This window comes from Balaenoptera borealis (genome assembly GCF_965194805.1).
Source record: "Balaenoptera borealis genome assembly, chromosome: 3".
Taxonomy (NCBI): domain Eukaryota; kingdom Metazoa; phylum Chordata; class Mammalia; order Artiodactyla; family Balaenopteridae; genus Balaenoptera; species Balaenoptera borealis.
Genome location: NC_138866.1, coordinates 30,304,071 through 30,325,073, shown reverse-complemented (window position 1 = coordinate 30,325,073; position 21,003 = coordinate 30,304,071). Strand labels below are relative to the sequence as shown.

Here is a 21,003-nt window from a genome sequence, read left to right as displayed (position 1 = left end):
ATATGGAAAGCAAGTATCAGAATGTGTATGTACTAGTTTTTAGTGTAGAACTGATTGATTCTATGAATAAATACAATTCTTATCAGCTTTCTTTTTTTAAATTTTTTAATTTAATTTAATTTATTTTTTTATACAACAGGTTCTTATTAGTCATCAGTTTTATACACATCAGTGTATACATGTCAATCCCAATCGCCCAATTCATCACACCACCATCCCCACCCCCCCGCGGCTTTCCCCCCTTGGTGTCCATACGTTTGTTCTCTACATCTGTGTCTCAGCTTCTGCCCTGCAAACCGGTTCATCTGTACCATTTTTCGAGGTTCCACATACATGCGTGAATATACGATATTTTTCTCTTTCTGACTTACTTCACTCTGTATAACAGTCTCTCGATCCATCCACGTCTCAACAAATGACCCAATTTCGTTCCTTTTTATGGCTTAGTAATATTCCATTGTATATATGTACCACAACTTCTTTATCCATTTGTCTGTCGATGGGCATTTAGGTTGCTTCCATGACCTGGCTATTGTAAATAGTGCTGCAGTGAACATTGGGGTACATGTGTCTTTTTGAATGATGGTTTTCTCTGGGTATATGCCCAGTAGTGGGATTGCTGGATCATATGGTAATTCTATTTTTTAGTTTTTTAAGGAACCTCCATACTGTTCTCCACAGTGGCGGTATCAATTTACATTCCCACCAACAGTGCAAGAAGGTTCCCTTTTCTCCACACCCTCTCCAGCATTTGTTGTTTGTAGATTTTCTGATGATGCCCATTCTAACTGGTGTGAGGTGATAGATACCTCATTGTAGTTTTGATTTGCATTTCTCTAATAATTAGTGATGTTGAGCATCTTTTCATGTGCTTCTTGGCCATCTGTATGTCTTCTTTGGAGAAATGTCTATTTAGGTCTTCTGCCCATTTTTGGATTGGGGTGTTTGTTTCTTTAATATTGAGCTGCATGAGCTGTTTATATATTTTGGATATTAATCCTTTGTCTGTTGATTCATTTGCAAATATTGTCTCCCATTCTGAGGGTTGTCTTTTGGTCTTGTTTATGGTTTCCTTTGCTGTACAGAAGCTTTGAAGTTTCATTAGGTCCCATTTGTGTATTTTTGTTTTTGTTTCCATTACTCTAGGAGGTGGATCAAAAAAGATCTTGCTGTGATTTATGTCATAGAGTGTTCTGCCTGTTTTCCTCTAAGAGTTTTATAGTGTCTGGTCTTACATTTAGGTCTCGAATCCATTTTGAGTTTATTTTTGTGTCTGGTGTTAGGGAGTGTTCTAATTTCATTCTTTTACATGTAGCTCTCAAGTTTTCCCAGCACCACTTATTGAAGAGACTGTCTTTTCTCCATTGTCTATCTTTGCCTCCTTTGTCATAGATTAGTTGACCGTAGGTGCGTGGGTTTATCTCTGGGCTTTCTATCTTGTTCCATTGATCGATGTTTCTGTTTTTGTGCCAGTATCATATTGTCTTGACTACTGTAGCTTTGTAGTATAGTCTGAAGTCAGGGAGTCTGATTCCTCCAGCTCCGTTTTTTTCCCTCAAGACTGCTTTGACTATTTGGGGTCTTTTGTGTCTCCATAGAAATTTTAAGATTTTTTTGTTCTAGTTCCATAAAAAATGCCATTGGTAATTTGATAGGGGTTGCATTGAATCTGTAGATTGCTTTGGGTAGTATAGTCATTTTCACAATATTGATTCTTCCAATCCAAGAACGTGGTATATCACTCCATCTGTTGGTATCATCTTTAATTTCTTTCATCAGTGTCTTATAGTTTTCTGCATACAGGTCTTTTGTCTCCCTAGGGAGGTTTATTCCCAGGTATTTTATTCTTTTTGTCGCAATGGTAAATGGGAGTGTTTCCTTAATTTCTCTTTCAGATTTTTCATCGTTAGTGTATAGGAATGCAAGAGATTTCTGTGCATTAATTTTGTATCCTGCAACTTTACCAAATTCATTGATTAGCTCTAGTAGTTTTCTGGTGGCATTTTTAGGATTCTCTATGTATAGTATCATGTCATCTGCAAACAGTGACAGTTTTACTTCTTCTTTTCCAATTTGTATTCCTTTTATTTCTTTTTCTTCTCTGATTGCCGTGGCTAGGACTTCCAAAACTATGTTGAATAATAATGGTGAGAGTGGACATCCTTGTCTTGTTCCTGATCTTAGAGGAAATGCTTTCAGTTTTTCACCATTGAGAATGATGTTTGCTGTGGGGTTTTCGTATATGGCCTTTATTATACTGAGGTAGGTTCCCTCTTATGCCCACTTTCTGGAGAGTTTTTATCATAAATGGGTGTTGAATTTTGTCAAAAGCTTTTTCTGCATCTATTGAGATGATCATATGGTTTTTATTCTTCAGTTTGTTAATATGGTGTATCCCATTGATTTATTTGCGTATATTGAAGAATCCTTGCATCCCTGAGATAAATCCCAGTTGATCATGGTGTATGATCCTTTTAATGTGCTGTTGGATTCTGTTTGCTAGTATTTTGTTGAGGATTTTTGCATCTATATTCATCAGTGATATTGGTCTGTAATTTTCTTTTATTGTAGTATCTTTGTCTGGTTTTGGTATCAGGGTGATGGTGGCCTTGTAGAATGAGTTGGGTAGTGTTCCTCCCTCTGCAATATTTTGGAAGAGTTTGAGAAGGATAGGTATTAGCTCTTCTCTAAATATTTGATAGAATTCACCTGTGAAGCCATCTGGTCCTGGACTTTAGTTTGTTGGAAGATTTTTAATCCCAGTTTCCATTTCACTACTTGTGATTGGTCTGTTCATATTTTCTGTTTCTTCCTGGTTCAGTGTTGGAAGGTTATACCTTTCTAAGAATTTGTCCATTTCTTCCAGGTTGTCCATTTCATTGGCATAGAGTTGCTTGTAGTAGTCTCTTAGGATACTTTGTATTTCTGCGGTGTTTGTTGTAACTTCGCCTTTTTCATTTCTAATTTTATTGATTTGAGTCCTTTCCTTCTTTTTCTTGATGAGTCTGCCTAATGGTTGATCAATTTTGTTTATCTTCTCAAAGAACCAGCTTTTAGTTTTATTGATCTTTTCTATTGTTTTCTTTGTTTGCATTTCATTTGTTCCCCTCTGATCTTTATGATTTCTTTCCTTCTGCTAAGTTGGGTTTTGTTTGTTCTTCTTTCTCTAGTTCCTTTAGGTGTAAGGTTGGATTGTTTACTTGAGATTTTTCTTGTTTCTTGAGGTAGACTTGTATAGCTATAAACTTCTCTCTTAGAACTGCTTTAGCTACATCCCATAGGTTTTGGATTGTTGTGTTTTCATTGTCATTTGTCTCTAGGTATTTTTTGATTTCCTCTTTGATTTCTTCAGTGATCTCTTGGTTGTTTAGTAACGTATTGTTTAGCTTCCATGTGTTTGTGTTTTTTACATTTTTTCCCCTGTAATTCATTTCTAATTTCATAGCGTTGTGGTCAGAAAAGATGCTTGATATGATTTCAGTTTTCTTAAATTTACTGAGGCTTGATTTGTGACCCAAGATGTGATCTATCCTGGAGAATGTTCCATGTGCACTTGAGAAGAACGTGTAATCTGCTGTTTTTGGATGGAATGTCCTATAAATATCAATTAAATCTATCTGGCCTATTGTGTCATTTAAAGCTTCTGTTTCCTTATTTATTTGCGTTTTGGATGATTTGTCCATTGGTGTAAGTGAGGTGTTAAAATCCCCCACTATTATTGTGTTACTGTCGATTTCCTCTTTTATAACTGTTAGCAGTTGCCTTATGTATTGAGGTGCTCCTATGTTGGGTGCATATATATTTATAATTGTTATATCTTCTTCTTGGATTGATCCCCTGATCATTATGTAGTGTCCTTCCTTGTCTCTTGTAACATTCTTTATTTTAAAGTCTATTTTATCTGATATGAGTACTGCTACTCCAGCTTTCTTTTGATTTCCATTTGCACGGAATATCATTTTCCATCCCCTCACTTTCAGTCTGTATGTGTCCCTAGGTCTGAAGTGGGTCTCTTGTAGACAACATATAGATGGGTTTTGTTTTTGTATCCATTCAGCAAACCTGTGTCTTTTGGTTGGAGCATTTAATCCATTCACGTTTAAGGTAATTATCGATATGTATGTTCCTATGACCATTTTCTTAATTGTTTTGAGTTTGTTTTCGTAGATTCTTTTCTTCTCTTGTGTTTCCCACTTAGGGAAGTTCCTTTATCATTTGTTGTAGAGCTGGTTTGGTGGTGCTGAATTCTCTTAGCTTTTGCTTGTCTGTAAAGCTTTTGATTTCTCCATCGAATCTGAATGAGATCCTTACTGGGTAGAGTAATCTTGGTTGTAGGTTCTTCCCTTTCATCACTTCAAGTATAGCATGCCACTCCCTTCTGGTTTGTAGAGTTTCTGCTGAGAAATCAGCTGTTAACCTTATGGAAGTTCCCTTGTATGTTATTTGTCATTTTTCCCTTGCTGCTTTCAATAATTTTTGTCTTTAATTTTTGCCAATTGGATTACTATGTGTCTTGGCATGTTTCTCCTTGGGTTTATCCTGTATGGGACTTCCTGCGCTTCCTGGACTTGGGTGGCTATTTCCTTTCCCATGTTAGGGAAGTTTTTGACTATCATCTGTTCAGATATTTTCTCTGGTCCTTTCTCTCTCTCTTCCCCTTCTGGGACCCCTGTAATGCAAATGTTGTTGCGTTCAATGTTGTCCCAGAGGTCTCTTAGGTTCTCTTCATTTCTTTTCATTCTTTTTTCTTTAGTCTGTTCCGCAGCAGTGAATTCCACCATTCTGTCTTCCAGGTCACTTATCCGTTCTTCTGCCTCAGTTATTCTGCTATTGATTCCTTCTAGTGTAGTTTTCTTTTCAGTTATTGTATTGTTCATCTCTGTTTGTTTGTTCTTTAATTCTTCTAGGTCTTTGTTAAACATTTCTTGCATCTTCTCGGTCTTTGCCTCCATTCTTTTTCCGAGGTTCTGGATCATCTTCACTATCATTATTCTGAATTCTTTTTCTGGAAGGTTGCCTATCTCCACTTCATTTAGTTGTTTTTCTGGGGTTTTATCTTGTTCCTTCATCTGGTACATAGCCCTCTGCCTTTTCATCTTGTCTGTCTCTCTGTGAATGTGGTTTTTGTTCCACAGGCTGCAGGCTTGTAGTTCTTCTTGCTTCTGCTGTCTACCCTCTGGTTGATGAGGCTATCTAAGAGGCTTCTGTACTTATCAGCTTTCTTAAACTCTGAACTTAGCACAGGATTGTGAATGAAATATTAAGTAATCAGATATAGTCTGTTAATTGAAGGATTTGAGTTTCTAATCTCCTTAGTGGAGATGTTGGAGTCTGACAGATGTAGCATGCTTGAACCAGTCATTTAATATTCATAGGAAATGCACAAGATGGCTCTGGTTGCCGTTTATATTTTTCAGGTTGGGTTTTTTATTTGAAATTCATAGCCTCACCCAGTTATAGACTTTGAGCCATGGCCTGTCTCAGTGGAACATTCTACTCAGTACTTTCACATGTACCAAGGATTAATATCAAATTGGTGAGAAAAGTTTTTCACCCTCATATTTATGAATGGTAGCATCTTCTGTTAGTTTGTAGGAATATGCACTAGTATGTTATTTTTTTTTTAAGATTTTTAGAAATTTCATGTAATTAGTATGTTATTTCTGTTCAGCAAGGGTGGTTTGGAGAGTTCTTCTATTTAAAATGCTGCATTGTTCTAAACAAATAATATCTTTTGCTATTAATTATCAATCCTTTTGTGGTTGCACTGTGCTGAAACCTTCAAACAATTTCAGAAAGTTTACATGCCTCATTTCTTTTTAAACAATATTACTGCTGCTTTTTGCATGAATGAAATCATGGTACTGAATTTAAAAGTGGATGACCTTCAAGTAAACTGTGGAATTTAAACATCAGAGACTTAAAAATAATTGTGAAGATTAAAAACAGAAAGTTTTAAGACACAACTGCTTTTGTGATATGGGCTAATGAGAAAAGATGGTCTTTTTCTGTTGCATTAATTCTTTAGCTCCTTGTCAGTTACCCCCAGTTTATAACATAAGGAGACAGTCTTTGCATTCTTGAGTAAAACTCCCCACAGGTGACCTTCAGTATAAAGAGCTAGAGAGTGCTTTTCTCTGTTCATTAACAAAGATAACAGTTCAAAATTACAACACCCTCTGATTTTATTCTTATAAAAACTTTTCAAGCAACTTTTTGGATTTTTTTTTCTTGTTCCCCTTACCTCCTGTACCCAGATTACCCTGCTTTTTACAATATTAAGAATATAAACATAGATGCTGAAAAGTTACCCCCCTCCCTCTCTAAGTTTTGATATTGGTACTCTGGATGCATATATATATGTGTACACATCCACACACATACATGTATATTTACATGTGTGTATATATGTATGTGTTTGTTAATTTTTCTATAAAATATTTATTTTTTTCCCTTTGGCTTTAAATTTAGTCAACAGATATTTCTAAGTACCTACTGTGTGAAAGGCACAATGCTGGGAGCACAGTGATGACTGGGCAGAGACCCCATCTTCTTAGAATGTGTAGAAAGCCTGGCATTTACAGTAGAGTGGAAAGAGAAAGGTAACCAACACTATCAACATTACCAACCCTAAAATACTACTTGCTGGTGGTATTCTCCCCATCTGTGTGTGTGCTATTGTTATTGGCTTTTTTCCCTCTTTAAATTGTTGAGGTCACATTGCACACATAGCTTTTAAATTTAAACTTAACATTATATTGTGTTCTCTCATAATTAAAAGCACTAATTTTTTTGAGTATATAATATTTTAGACATTCCATAATTTATATAGTTTGGGGGCATTTAGGTAGTTTACAGTTCTTTTTTATTATAAATAATGCCGTGATGAACATCTTCTGCATAACATTTTGTCTTTTGGAATACTTCCTTAAGACATTTTCAGGAGTAAAATGACTGGGTAAAAGTTTGTAAACCTTATAGAGGCTCTTGATAGATATTCCTAAAAGTTCCTTTTTTTTTTTTTTAAGATTATTATTATTTCTTTAATTAATTTATTTATTTATGGCTGTGTTGGGTCTTCGTTTTTGTGCGAGGGCTTTCTCTAGTTGCGGCAAGTGGGGGCCGCTCTTCATCGCAGTGCGTGGGCCTCTCACTATCACGGCCTCTCCTGCTGCGGAGCACAGGCTCCAGACGCGCAGGCTCAGCAATTGTGGCTCACGGGCCCAGTCGCTCTGCAGCATGTGGGATCTTCCCAGACCAGGGCTCGAACCCGTGTTCCCTGCATTGGCAGGCAGATTCTAAACCATTGCGCCACCAGGGAAGCCCTAAAAGTTCTTTTTTTCAAACTAGTTTTCACTCCTCACAGTAGCCAATGAGTGCATTTTATGAAAAACAAAAACAACCCCTCCCCCCAAAAAACTCTTTTCATTTTTATTTATTTATTGGGTAGAAACATTTTTCAAATGTTTAGCCAGTTATCTATTGTTTTCTTTTGTGAATTTCCTATTAATGTTTCTTCTCCCATCTTTCTTTTGGAGTGTTAATATTTTATCTTGATTTACAGTGACTCAATTCAGTATTTTATAGAGTATTATGTATATAATTATCATGTATAGTCAGTACATTAAACGTATGTTGTAGTTTTCTTACTAGTTTTTGGTTTGCCTTTTAATATATAGATGTTTTAAAGTTTCATGTAACCAAATCTATTAACTTTTTCCTTTGTAATTTCTTTCATTACTTTTACACATGGAAAAACTTCCTTCATTTATATATCATATTTTCCTCTGACATTTTATTAAATTTTTAGCTAAGTCCTTTTCACTCATTAATTCCATAAGAAAGGAAGTCTGCTATTGACGAATCAGGAGGACTTTGCTGCTAAAGATGGCTACTAGAGGTTGTGTTTCTGTACTTCTCTGCACAAAGGGGCTACTTAACGCTATTTGTTCTTCTGACTTCGCTCTGGCACTCAGTACTGGAGTGCCTATGTAACTCATATCACTATGGTTCTGTTAAACTTGGGTCCTTGTGAAAGTACTTCATTAGATATAAAGGATGGGGCTTCCCTGGTGGTGCAGTGGTTGAGGGTGTGCCTGCCAATGCAGGGGACACGGGCTCGAGCCCTGGTCTGGGAAGATCCCACGTGCCGCGGAGCAACTAGGCCCGTGAGCCACAGCTGCTGAGCCTGCGCATCTGGAGCCTGTGTTCCGCAGCAAGAGAGGCCACGATAGTGAGAGGCCCGCGCACCGTGATGAAGAGTGGCCCCCGCTTGCCGCAACTGGAGAAAGCCTTCGCGTAGAAACGAAGACCCAACACAGCCAAAAATGAATAAATAAATAAAATTAGATGACTGTTAAATATTTGTAAAAAAAAAAAAATATATATATATATATATATAAAGGATAGAAGTGAACAAAGTAAAATTAAATTAAACCGAAGTCATGATTGACTCCTACTCGAGTTCATACTGTGTTTAAGAGGCCCAGATATGAAAGTTGACTCTTTCCAGGTTGTAAATGATATAAAGAAAGCTACCTCACTTTTCCATGGTAGGAGTATTATGGATTGTAATACTAGGCTAGAGTTGACTGCTAAAAAAGAATGTAAAATATTATTTTTAGCTTATTTTATGATGATAACTACTAATTTTCTAATTTGTACAAGTTCAGTTTTTAAAAAATATGCAATTCAGTTGAAATGAAAATACTTCCAACTTGCCGGAAAACGAATACTGCTAAACTATGTCGTAGGTAATTCTTAAAAGTATTGGTTTGTGATATGTAAATAAGTTGTCTTTTAGGATTTTTAAACCAAAATCCCACTTTTAGAATTAATATTCTTGATGGCATTCCAGGTAGAATAGGTTAAAAAATATTTTGTTGAGTTCAAAACCTGAGTACTGTATGTTGCTCTTACATCATGTTTGTTTGTTCATTTTCTCTCCCACTAAATGTAAACATTTTTAGGGCAGTAACTTCAGCATGTAGAACAGCGCCTCAAATATTTGTTGCCTAATAGATATTTGTTGAGTGAATATTAGGGTATAGACTGAAAAATAGAGGAAAAAGCAGTGCGTTTGCTTGAGTGCCCAGAATGTACCAGGCGTTGTACTAGATACTGTTCTTATGACCATATTGAGAGCCTTGCTTTTCTAAAGATGAACCTGGTTTTTACCTTTTCTGTTAATTTTCTGGAGACATTATGGGCAATAGATTATTAGGAGACTGCAGAGAACTCCCCACCCAGACATGTGGGGAGCTCCAACATGTTTGAAGGTAGATTTCTGTTCTGAGAGAAGGTACGTCAAGAGCCTCAGTGAACCATTCCCCATGCTTTCATTTAACCAAGTAATCAGAAGTGGCGTGGATGGCTGGCGAAAGCTGCGATGCGGTCATATAGGTGATTTCCTTGTGAAGGTTTAGTTTGTGAATTCAGATGATCTAAGTCACCTGTTGAATTTTCTGAAGCATTTTGAATGCATGCAAACTAGCAGCACACATAAATATTTCATTTTCTATTCAATCTTAACTGCAACTTTACTTTTTGTAGAGAAAGGCATAGTAAGACAAAAAAGTTTTTATTTTTTTTTAAATAATATACACCATTTATAGGGGTTTTTTTTCCCATGGCAATGGACTCCCCCATGAAAAATTTTATACCAACATTTAAAACATTACAAAAGATTCAAGGTTTTATCAAATAGGGCAGTAATGATCTTATAGAAATATCTGTGCAAAATACTGTGACCTTTTAATTTACGTGATGGGTAAACATAGAGTAATAGAGAGATTTTTTTTTTTTTTAAACCAAAGGATTTGGACCTAGTTGCTGATTCATCACTAGAACACTTTGAATCTGATTCATCTTTACAAACAGAATAAAGAGTTTTCTGCACTTTTTCCTACCAAATGTAAAATTAAATTTTGAATTTCCAAAAGCAAGTTTTCCAACTGTTGAAAAAACAAGAAGGCAACTCCCATTTAAAGTGGGAAAACTATGTAAATTTATTTTTTGTGTGAAGATTCACTTCGTTTTCCTGAGCCAGATTTGATGTGGAGAACTTTTTCTTGAATAGTCATTAAAATATGAGCTGAGAGAATGAGACTTCTTCATTAAAATCCAAAATTTATCCTTCATATGTACGATTTAAAAATATTTTTAGTGGACTCGTTTCTATAGGAACTAAATTTAGAGATGCATCTTAAACATCCTCTTGTCATCTCCCATTTATTTATTAATTTGTTTCTTCATCCCTTATTCTCCTTACAACCTCTTGTTTAAATATCTTTGATCAAAATATTGTCTACTTTCGGTAAAAATTAAATAGCAAGTATTCGTGAATAAAAATCACATTTACCTATTCAGATTTATTTGCTGTATATATTAGGAATGTGATCAGCTTCAGACATTAGAAACCCAGTCTAGTGACTTAAACAAATGGAAAGAAGCAGCCCCAGAAGTCAACACTCCAGGGCTGGTGCATGTGCTGCTCAGGAATGCCACGAGGGACCCAGGATTTTGCCCTTCATTTCCTTGGTATCTTCCCTCAGGCTGGCCTTGGCAATGCAAGATACCATTGCTCTTCCAGGCTTCCTGTACTCCAAGAGGAAGAAGGGGGAGGCAGAAGGTGGCAAGCTAACGGTTTGCTAGCCCAGTCTGTTGCTTTTTATCAAGAGAGCTTAAGTTACCCAGAAAGTTGCACGCTGCAGACATCTGCTTCCTTCTCATTGGTCAGAACTACATTAGGTAGTTACCCCTAGACCAGTCACTGGCCAAGGGGCATGAGAGTCCATGACTGCTGTGGAGAATTCCTGATTTCTCCCCTGGGGTAGGGGAAAGGATACCTGCCAAGGTGCTCCATGGCTACCCGAACAAATTGAGAATCTCCTGTTTGGGAAGAATTGGGAGGGAGAGATACGGGGTAGGTAATGGATAGTGTCTGCCTGCCACACCTGCTGGAATGAGTACAGCATGTACCACATGAGTTTAGAAGCCCTGTGCATCCGCAGCTCCCTCAGCTCCTCAGATTTCCTGGAATAAATTACAGATTTTTTTTTTTTCAAAAATTTATTTCAAATATTCTTATTTAGTCATAGCCCATCATTTTCATGAATGACTTAGATGTTAGAACAGCAAATGCTGTGTTTTAGAGTCTTCCTTAATATTATGATGAGAAAAATGGGAATTTAGTCGTAATACTCTAAAATTGGATTTTGGAATTAATTTGAAGAATTTGTACTTTTTGAAGTTCTCTTCAGTAGCCATCTAGAAGGTTAATTTTGTTTTATTTATGAGTAAAATACCTTGAAGGTGATTCATTTTTAAAATGCATTGACAGTGATCATTTATATATATGTGTGTTTTCTTCTTTTTAAGCTTAACATTGCATTATAAAATGTTTCCCATGTAGTATATGCCGTTTAAAAAAATTGCTTTGGTGTCTTAATTTACTTAACCATTTTCCAGTTACACATTTGGTTTACTTCCATTTTGTGCTGCTGTTAAAAATGCTGAAATTTATATCTTTATTTATGTGGATTAATTTTTAATGTTATAGATTATTTTTTTAGAACCCTCACATTTTAATGGCTTTTGAAGCATTTAGCTAATTGCATCCCAGGAGCATTGTACTAAAGAATTAGTGTGACCTTTTTTTAAGGTAGTAAGGTGACACATTTTCTTTCGTATTTCTTTCTTTTGTGAGCCAGCTCTTCCTGTTCTTTTCCAGTTTGTTACTTTTCTAAATAACAAAATACATTTTTTACATTGTAAAATGATACATTCTCACTGTACAACATTTGTTAGCCATAGTTGTCACTTCACAAAGAACAAGTTTATTAATATTTTCTTGAACAATTTGTGTAAGCTCTTTATGTAAGTAATTATATATTTTATTCCTAATATATATACTATTGATTTTTCTCAGTCTATGTGCCTGATAACGTACTAGACCCTGGGAATACTATTGTCAGTATAACAGCTATCATGTCCATGATATCAGAAAAAATAATTGTACTTTGTCTCATTTTTTTCTAGTATTTCTGTCATTTCATTTTAGGTCATAGAGAATTATCTAATCTTTAATAATAATAATCGGTTGTTTTTCTTTTTGGTTGTTTGAAATATGTACCAAAAATAGAAACCATTCTTATAGAAATTTGTATAGAACTTTAAATGCCTACCTTGTATCTATTAAGTGATCTTATACTTTTGTTCTTATTTAAGTTATTTATGCGGAATACTAATTGTATTGCCTAAAATTTCATTTGTATCTGCTGATAACATATGTAAAGTTATTATTATAGTGCTTGGCAAATAATAATCTCTCAATATGTAAAATACAGTAGTTTAGTTTTCATAAACATCTTGAGTGTTGAGACTGAAACCCTATTTAACTTAGGTTTAATTGGATTGGATAACCTGCTAGTTTTTCCTTCACGTTTTATTATGTGTGTTTTATTATGTGTGTTTCTTCATATACATGCAGAACACACTGTGATTTCTTAGTTTAATTAAGAAATTAACATTTCTTCAAGTTGGAAAGAATTACCAGCAATCTCTGTATCTCCTATATTTGGGATGTAGTTTATTGATAATTTTTCATTTCTTCTTTAGTTTTATTGGTCTTTTCTCGTATTCTACTTAGGCTATTGTATTTTTAATAGGAAATCATTTATGTCCATGTTTATCTTTCATTTTCAGATTTTTAAAAAGATTCTCTGGTTTATATATCTAATCTCCAATTTTTTTTCTCATTTCTAAGATAGTGTGATTTCTGGGGATACGAAGATTTTATTGTTTTTATCAAAGAATTATGTTTGAGATATATTTATTTATTCTATTAGTATGTTTATTAAATTTTACTTTTTTCTTTATTTTATTAACATTTTTCTGTACTTTTCTGAGGTTTTGAGTTGAATTCTCAGTTTATAGTTTATATTAAAAGCCACACATTTACCTCAGTGTATGATTTTGGCTTAATCCACTAGGTGAGAAAGTTTGCTCTTCTATTTTTCAGGATTGTAAATGACTTCTTGTGTTTCAATATGCTCATACACGTAGTTGTTTTGTTTTTATTGAACACTCCTAAAAATTAAATTTTGATCCAAGAATATAGACTGTGTATTAAAAAAATACATTTTAGGTTTTTAAAATACTTTATGTTTGCTCAGTTTTTATATACATACCATGGACAATTGACTAGAAAGTTGAACCCATTTTTAGGGCATAGAGATCAGTATAACTTTTATTGGTTTCATTAATTTCATTCTTTGTTTTCTATTGTCATTACTGTGTTTGTGCACTGGGTCTGTATGATACCGTGATTACCTTGCTCCCTTACCTCCTTCTGCTGAGGGAGGAATGTCCACTTCTCAATTCTTGTCGCCCCTGTTTTTTAGAACTGAGACTCCCAGCATTTTTCCCTTTCCTGCTTTATTATCCTTTGTAGCATTTCGCAGCATGTCAAAAATAAATTTTATTTATTTGTTTGTTTCTTTACTTATTTATTTATTGTCAGTCTTTCTCCCTAGAATGTAACTTCAAGAAATGCAGAGAATTTTGTCACTTTTATTCAGTGCCTGGGTGCCGAGAATAATACCTGGTGTACTGTAGACACGCTGTTAATAATTTATCTCATTAATAACTAAGTGTGGTTATTTTCAGCTGATTTCTCCTTCTGTGTCTCAGTTTTTGCCTTGATTTCATTTGTTAGTACTTGACATAAAATGTCGTATTTTATTACAAATATTTCTTTTCATTTCTTTTTTTTTGGCCATGCTGCACAGTTTGTGGGATCTTAGTTCCCTGACCAGGGATTGAACCTGCACCCTCGGCAGTGAAAGCTCGCAGTCCTAACCACTGGACCGCCATGGAATTCCCTACAAATATTTCTTTTACCATAACATCTAGCTTGATATTTTTCTTTTAATCTTGACACCCAATAATATTGCTTCCTCTGGTTTTTTAAAAATACAGTTTTATTACTATCTCCTTTAAAATTTTTTCTGTCTTTTGGTTTATACATCTTTAGAGTAACATGTTGGATTTTGGTTTTTTGTTGTATTAACAACTGAGGTTCTTTCAGTAAGTTGAGGTAATTAGCTTTTGCTTTCATACGTCTATTAACTAAGTTTTCTTTTTTTTTCAAATCTGAGAACCTGTGTGATGGTTTTAAAGCTGTGAATCCTTAAGCATTATAATCAGTTCTTTCTGATGTGTTGTTGATCATGATTTGTTTCCTTTTGTATCTTTATGTGGTTTGGAGTGTAATCCCTGGACTAAACTATTTCTTGTGACCTGTTTATATATTACATCCACATTCTTAATCCCATTGTTACTATTTTTTATGCTTCCATAGTGTGTTTTGATTCATTTCTCTCTGCAATAGCACATGTTCCTTTTTACTCAACTACTCTCTCCAAGCTCTGCATCCAGTTCCATCCTATTTTACCCTCCAGATTCAGCTCAACTGTTTTCTGTGTGAAGCCTTCCCTAACTCCCCAGCAAATCTTAGGTATTTGTCTTGTATTCTCTTACTGCACTCTGTGTACATTTCTAGTCACTTTCTTCTTGTAATTGTGATTTTCAGTCTCTTGACATACAGTCAGTGCTCAATAAATATTGCTATCTGTATTCTTTTCTTCCCTTCTTCTTCCTTAATACTATTTTCTTTTATAACTCATAATGTAGTTGCACATTTTTCTTCTCTATACTGCAGACCCACTTTTCTTTGGTTTCACATGAATAAATGATTTAATTTTTTATGAGTTTTTAAAAAAATACACAGAGGCCTGCTTTGTTTTAGCATGTACTCCACACAGAAATATCAGCAATATTTCTTCCCCTTCCTTGCTGTCATCAATTCCTGTCCTTAGTTTTTCTGTCCTCTTCCTCACCCCTTTCTCCACTCAATGTAGCTGTTTACTTTAACTCTAAAATAAGTACTAGTTACTTTTACAGGTTTTTATCAGTACTTTAACATGCTTTAATTCCTCAGTTAAAGGTACCTTTTTTGTTTCCTTTCATCCCCTGAATCATGCCCTCCATTTCTCACTGTAGAAAGAGTACTTGGATTTCACATCAGCAAATTGGCAAAAATGAAAAGTTGTTGGATGGAATGTGGAGAAATGGACCCTCTCATGGAGAACATTGATGCTTTTCTACTTGTTGATATTTTCTCTTTTGGAGTTTCTATTTGGAAACTTTCATTTTTATTCTGTTGTCTTTCACTTTCACAGTAACCCTAATGTCTTTCTTTTTTATTTTTCTGACAGTTTCCTTTCATTTTATTTCTCAGTTTTTGTTTCACTTGTACCACACAACTTTCTCAGTTGGGTCAGGTTGTTATTTTTGTCTGTTTTCTTATTAACTCGCTAGGCATTTGGGGATATAGTCTTAAAGGAGACTTTGTGAAGTCATTTCCTGTATGTGCTCTTAATTATAGAGATACTGAATTTGGTTTTGGGAAGGTGGTGGGTAGGCCTGCCTTATGGTTTTACTGAAGGTTCCATCATTCATTCATTTTGTAATCAAGTCCAAATTAACAGCATTTTAAAAATGCTTTTGAAAGTATAATCCATCTCTTTTTCCTCCTAAAATCATGCCATAGGGAAACAAGAACACACTCCAAAGTGGACTTCTGCCCATTTGCTTTAGTGAATATGTTGGACTGCGGGGAGTAGAGCCATTTGGGTGGCTAGCTGGCAAGGCCTTCATCATACCCCAAATAAATTCCCACATGTGGTTAAGACTTATTCCTCCTTTAAATATTTTGGCATATTTTCATGACTTTCTAACTGATCTATCAGTACTTTTAATAAAAATTATATAGAGTGTATTTTCTTGCATAGTACTTCCAAAGTCATATGTGTTTTTTTTGAAAACTACTATGTGACCAATATTTATAAAGAAGAAAATCTTTCCTCCTAAAAAATCAACTATTTTATTTTCTCAAAGTCCCTGTGCTTCTGCAGATATATAAATATGTTTATAAAGTAGAATATAGCCTTTTTTTTTTAACTTAACATACATTTTAAAATTAAGCCATGTTAACTACTAGCCAAGGCAACAAAAGGAAAAAGTTGTTTTGCAAATGGTATGATTGTCTAACTAAAAAAATTGAAAAGAACCATCAAACTGATATTAATGCTAATAAGGGTTCAGTAAGAGTACTGGATATGAAATATACAAAAAAATCAGTGATTTTTTTAGTACACTAGCAACAGTTCATTAGAAAATGTAGTTACATAAATGATCCTAGTCAGAATAATAAAATATTAAAATGTACCTCATAATAAGTATAACAGAAGGTATGCAACGACCAAGTTCTCATTAGTTTATGAATTTGATGCAATTCAAAAAGTAGAACAAAGCAACAAAGCCAAGAGAGTTTGCCATGAAACATGGCAGAATGATACTAAAATTAATTGGAGAAGTAGAATTAATGTGGTCAGTAGGATTTATTATAATGCTTTGATATTTGAATTGGTGCTGCATTGGCATACGGATAGAGAATAGACCATTCAAACAGAAGAGAGACTATAAAAAGAGACCTTCATGGTGTGGGAACTTGTTTTTGACCTTGTATTACAAATTTGTATGGAAAAAGCAGACTATTCAAAAAGCAATGGTGGGACAGTGTGGTAAAAATTAAAATTATATTCCTGTAAATAAATTCTGAATGAATTAAAGACATGCATTTTAAAGAGAGACCTTTAAACTCTTAAAAGAAAATATAGGAAAACATCTGTATAATATTAGAGATTGGGAGGATTTTTTTTGAACAAGATACAAAAAGCCCAAACTATAAAAGAGAGGAGAGATAAATTTGACTATGTTAAAAATTTTAAATGCGTTTATAAGAAAGTATACCTTAAACAAAGGTAAAAGACAACCTATAGAATATTCAGACACATGTCTAATGAAAGATTAATATCCATAGTATATAATGAAATCCTACAAATCAGTAACAAAGAAAACAGGGACCTAGTAGAAAAATGGACAAAACAGAAGTAGATAAGACCAATAAATGAATTAAAATTCTCACTGATTATCAGGTAAATGCCAGTAGAAGCAACAAGGTAACGTTTTATGCGATCCTGATAATTTAAAGTAAAAAATGTGGCAGCAAATGTTGTTTTATATGTGACTGTTGGATTGTAAAATTGTTACAACCGCTTTGGAGTGTAGTTTGATAGTATCCAATAATGTTGAAGAACGCTCCAACTCAAGGTTTCAGCACTTGCCATTATAGAGTCCTCTAGAGAGACTGACCCATGTTCACAAAGAAGGTGTGAAAGGAATGGCCATTCTGTCTTTGTAATAGCAAAGAACTGGAAATAACCTAGATATCAAGCAACAAACCCAAGTATATACACGGAGTGTAAAGCATACAGAGGTTATCATAAAGGATCTGTATCTTTTTGTATCACAATGAATAAATCTAGAAGACAGTTTTGTGTGAAAAAAACAAAGTTGTGAAAGAATGTGTTCCCAGTGATACTGTTTAGATTTCATAAATATACAAATACTTGTGGGAAGGGTGCCTAGCATCTTTAGGAGAGAAGTTTATCTGGAGAGGCTGAGAGAAGAATGGGGTTGGAAGTTGATATTTTCTCTATATTTATAACATTTTATTTCTTTGTGATCTGAAGCAAATCTGGCAGAACACTGACATTTATTAAATCCAGATGAGGGGTACTACGTATCTCTAAGTTTTTGCATGTTTCAAATATTTCATAATTGAAAGTTTTCAGCTCAGACTAATAACATTGCAGTCCTCAGTTAAACACGCCAGATTGAACACATGCTGCAGTTTTTTCTTCCCCTCCCATACCCTATGCCAGTGTTACTAAAGGAATAGAAAAAGATACAAATATGCAAGGTCAAATATGAGGAAGAGAAATAGGAGCAGATTAGCATTATCAACACTGTTTTGGTCAGCAGAGAGAAATGGATGTATTGTAACTAATTTAGTGATGAGGAGAGAGCTGCATGTGAAGGCCTTTACAGAGAAATTCTAGAAAATTTTGACCCTATACAGTCCAAGAGTTGGAGGCCCCAAGTAGCTGGGAAGATTGCACTGAGAGGTTGGTCATGGGTACATAGTCGGGTCCCTTTCCAAACCGGTGTAATTGTAAAGGCTCTGGAAGCAGGGAGGAATTATTTGAAACATTTTTGGCTGAGCTTGACTCCCAGAATGCTGGAAGCCAGGCAGGAAATGGAACCATTCTTCTCTAAAGAAAGTGAAGTGTATTCTAAAAATGATCTCTGAGTACTAGCATTTTGGGGTCCCCAGAATAGGGGGAAAACTGTCAGTCTGATTTCAGCAGGAAAGGAATTTATGGAAATAGTGTTTAGTGACTTGCTCAATTACTGGAAAGGCTGTAGAACTAGGTTTGGAAAATGGGTAAGAACAAGGGAGGCCAGCTGGCCAAGACAACACTCAGATCACTCAAGAAAGCCGGCGTGGTGCTGCCTCTGAGCACGGCATGTCCAATTTTGCATTGTCACCACCAGCACTTTTTTTTTTTATAAATTTATTTTTATTTATTTTTGGCTGCATTGGGTCTTCATTGTTGCGTGCGGGCTTTCTCTAGTTGTGGCGAGCGGGGGCTACCCTTCGTTGAGGTGCGTGGGCTTTTCATTGCGGTGGCTTCTCTTGTTATGGAGCACGGGCTCTAGGCGCGCGGGCCCAGTAGTTGTGTCTCGCGGGCTCTGTGGCGCAGGCTCAGTTGTGGCTCACGGGCTTAGTTGCTCCACGGCATGTGGGATCTTCCCGGACCAGGGCTTGAACCCGTGTCCCCTGCGTTGGCAGGCAGATTCTTAACCACTGTGCCACCAGGGAAGTCCCACCACCAGCATTTAAATGAGGGAGCTATTACACCGTCGCCACTACTGATGCCACCAGCTTCCATGTAAATGTATTTGCTTCCTCCTTGCTCTTTCCAGATGCTGCCTTTCAATTCAGAGTCCAGGATGTGCACACCTCATTGGCTGAGGAGCAGGTAATGTCTGTGCCCTATCTGTAAGAATAGCTGGTTAACTGACAGTGTGGCACTTTTAGGCTTCTATTGTGGAAGGCAGGCTCTGTATAAGGCAAGGAATTTCCCTGGATATATGAAGAGACTACACAGATGCTAGGCAGTGATGATTATATTTCCCCCTATGTCCAGTTTCCCCAGGTAAACCAATGGGTCCCCACCCAGTCCCCTTCAGGAAAGTCTACTTAGTAGTCACCAGGCCCTGCCCCCACCCAGGTACTAAATGTAAAAGGATGGCCAGTGATAGCAGACATATGAGAAAAAGCCTTCCACGTGAGAAGGACAGTGCTCACAACAAACGGAAGAAAAGTAAATTGAGAAATTTACTTTTTCATTTCATTTCATTGATTTTCATTGAATATGAAAAGAACACTTCTAGGACTTCCCTGGTGGTCCAGAGGTTAAGACTCTGCGCTCCCAGTGCAGGGGGCCCAGGTTCGAACCCTGTTCAGGGAACCAGATCCCGCATGCCACAACTAAGAGCCTGCATGCTGCAGCTAAAAAGCCTACATGCCACAACTAAAGATTCTGCATGTGGCAACGAAGATCCCGTGTGCCACAACTAAGACCCAGCGCAGCCAAATAATTTTTAAAAAAATAAAAAATAAAAATGAAAGTAGTATTAAAAAAAAAGAACACTTTCAATTTAGTTTAATAATAGCAGGGATAAGACAAAATATCATAGTCATGAAACAAGAACAGATTTTTTTTTTAATGGAAGAAACAACCAGAGGACACAAAATTTTTTCAAAATTGAGTTCAAGAATAAATAGGAAAAATTAAATAGTCTGGTGGAAAATGAAGTTCAAAAATTTTCCCAAGTACCTAAATGAAAAAGAAATGGGGGGTGTGAGAGAAGAGATAAGAAACTACTGAGGAAGTACAGTATCCAATAAATAAAACATTTACAAAATGAAAGAAAAAAGGAAGAAAAGGAAATATCAAAACAAATAATGAAGTAACATTTCACTTAACTGAAAGAGGTATGTTTTTATGTTGAAAAGGCCTATTGGGTGTCCAATACAAGGACTATAAGAAGACTCACACAGAGGCCACTCCAGTATTGAAAAGATGATCCTAAAAAATTACTGGAAAAGAACTTGTGTAAAAGATCAGGAATCAGAATATCATTGGACCTTTCAATTCCAACAGTAGAAGCTAGAAGATAATGAAATAATACCTTAAAAATTCTAATGGTAAATGTCTTACTACCTAGAGTTTTATACCCAGCCAAACCATCAGTCAGATTAAGGCTAGATGTGCCAAGACTCAAAACTTTAACACCTAGGTACTTTTCTTAGGCAGTTGCTGAATGAGGATAGTGGTCCATTAAAATGAGGGAATAGAGTAAGAAAGAGAAAGATAATGAGATCTGGGAAGCATGGAATTCATCCCAGGAGAGGAGGGAAGGAAATGTCAGGATGATGATGGTGATGATGTCTTTCTGGAGATGCCTGTGCAGTAGACCTGGAGATCAGCAGGGCTGGATTGGAGCACAAAGATGGAGAGAAGTCTCCAGGAGAGAGAAATGGAATGGGCACCTGTTACTTTTGACCATGTGAGAAACAGGAATGAGAAAAGTGTTTTTGTCTGCTTGTTTGTTTGCTTCTCTTGTTGAATTTAGAAAGAATTAAGGGTAGGTATATAGAAACTAAGCAATTGAAAAAAAGCAATTATTAACTCCAGGAAAAATAAAAGTAAGCAACTGAGCAAATATAGCCATAGTAATATAAATCCTGATGTATATATGTGATATAACTGTGACATACATATATAAATCTATCCATGCATAGTTACATAAAATAGGGCAAGGGAAATGGGGAGACACTTATTGGAAGCATGCTTACTTCTCATCTTCCAAAACAGAACTTCAACAGAGAATATCTAAGATTGATAAATCAAGAAATAGCGCATAATCATGTTATTTAGGAACATGGAAATACTGGAGGAAACAGTG

General features: G+C 35.5%; 1 protein-coding gene across 8 annotated transcripts in view; it reads left to right on the top strand.

Annotated features, from left to right (window-relative positions):
• Positions 1-21,003, top strand: part of SIPA1L1 (signal induced proliferation associated 1 like 1) — a 376,440-nt gene that overhangs the window by 205,600 nt on the left and 149,837 nt on the right. The window contains exon 1 of one of the 8 annotated variants that reach the window (XM_082384316.1): positions 4,086-4,104. The exons of 6 other annotated variants lie outside the window; for them this stretch is intronic. The gene's annotated coding sequence lies outside the window, so the exon portion shown is untranslated. Of the gene's footprint in view, positions 1-4,085; positions 4,105-18,954; positions 19,011-21,003 lie in introns of those variants that run through there. One more of the 8 variants, XM_082384314.1, reaches the window with a different exon arrangement.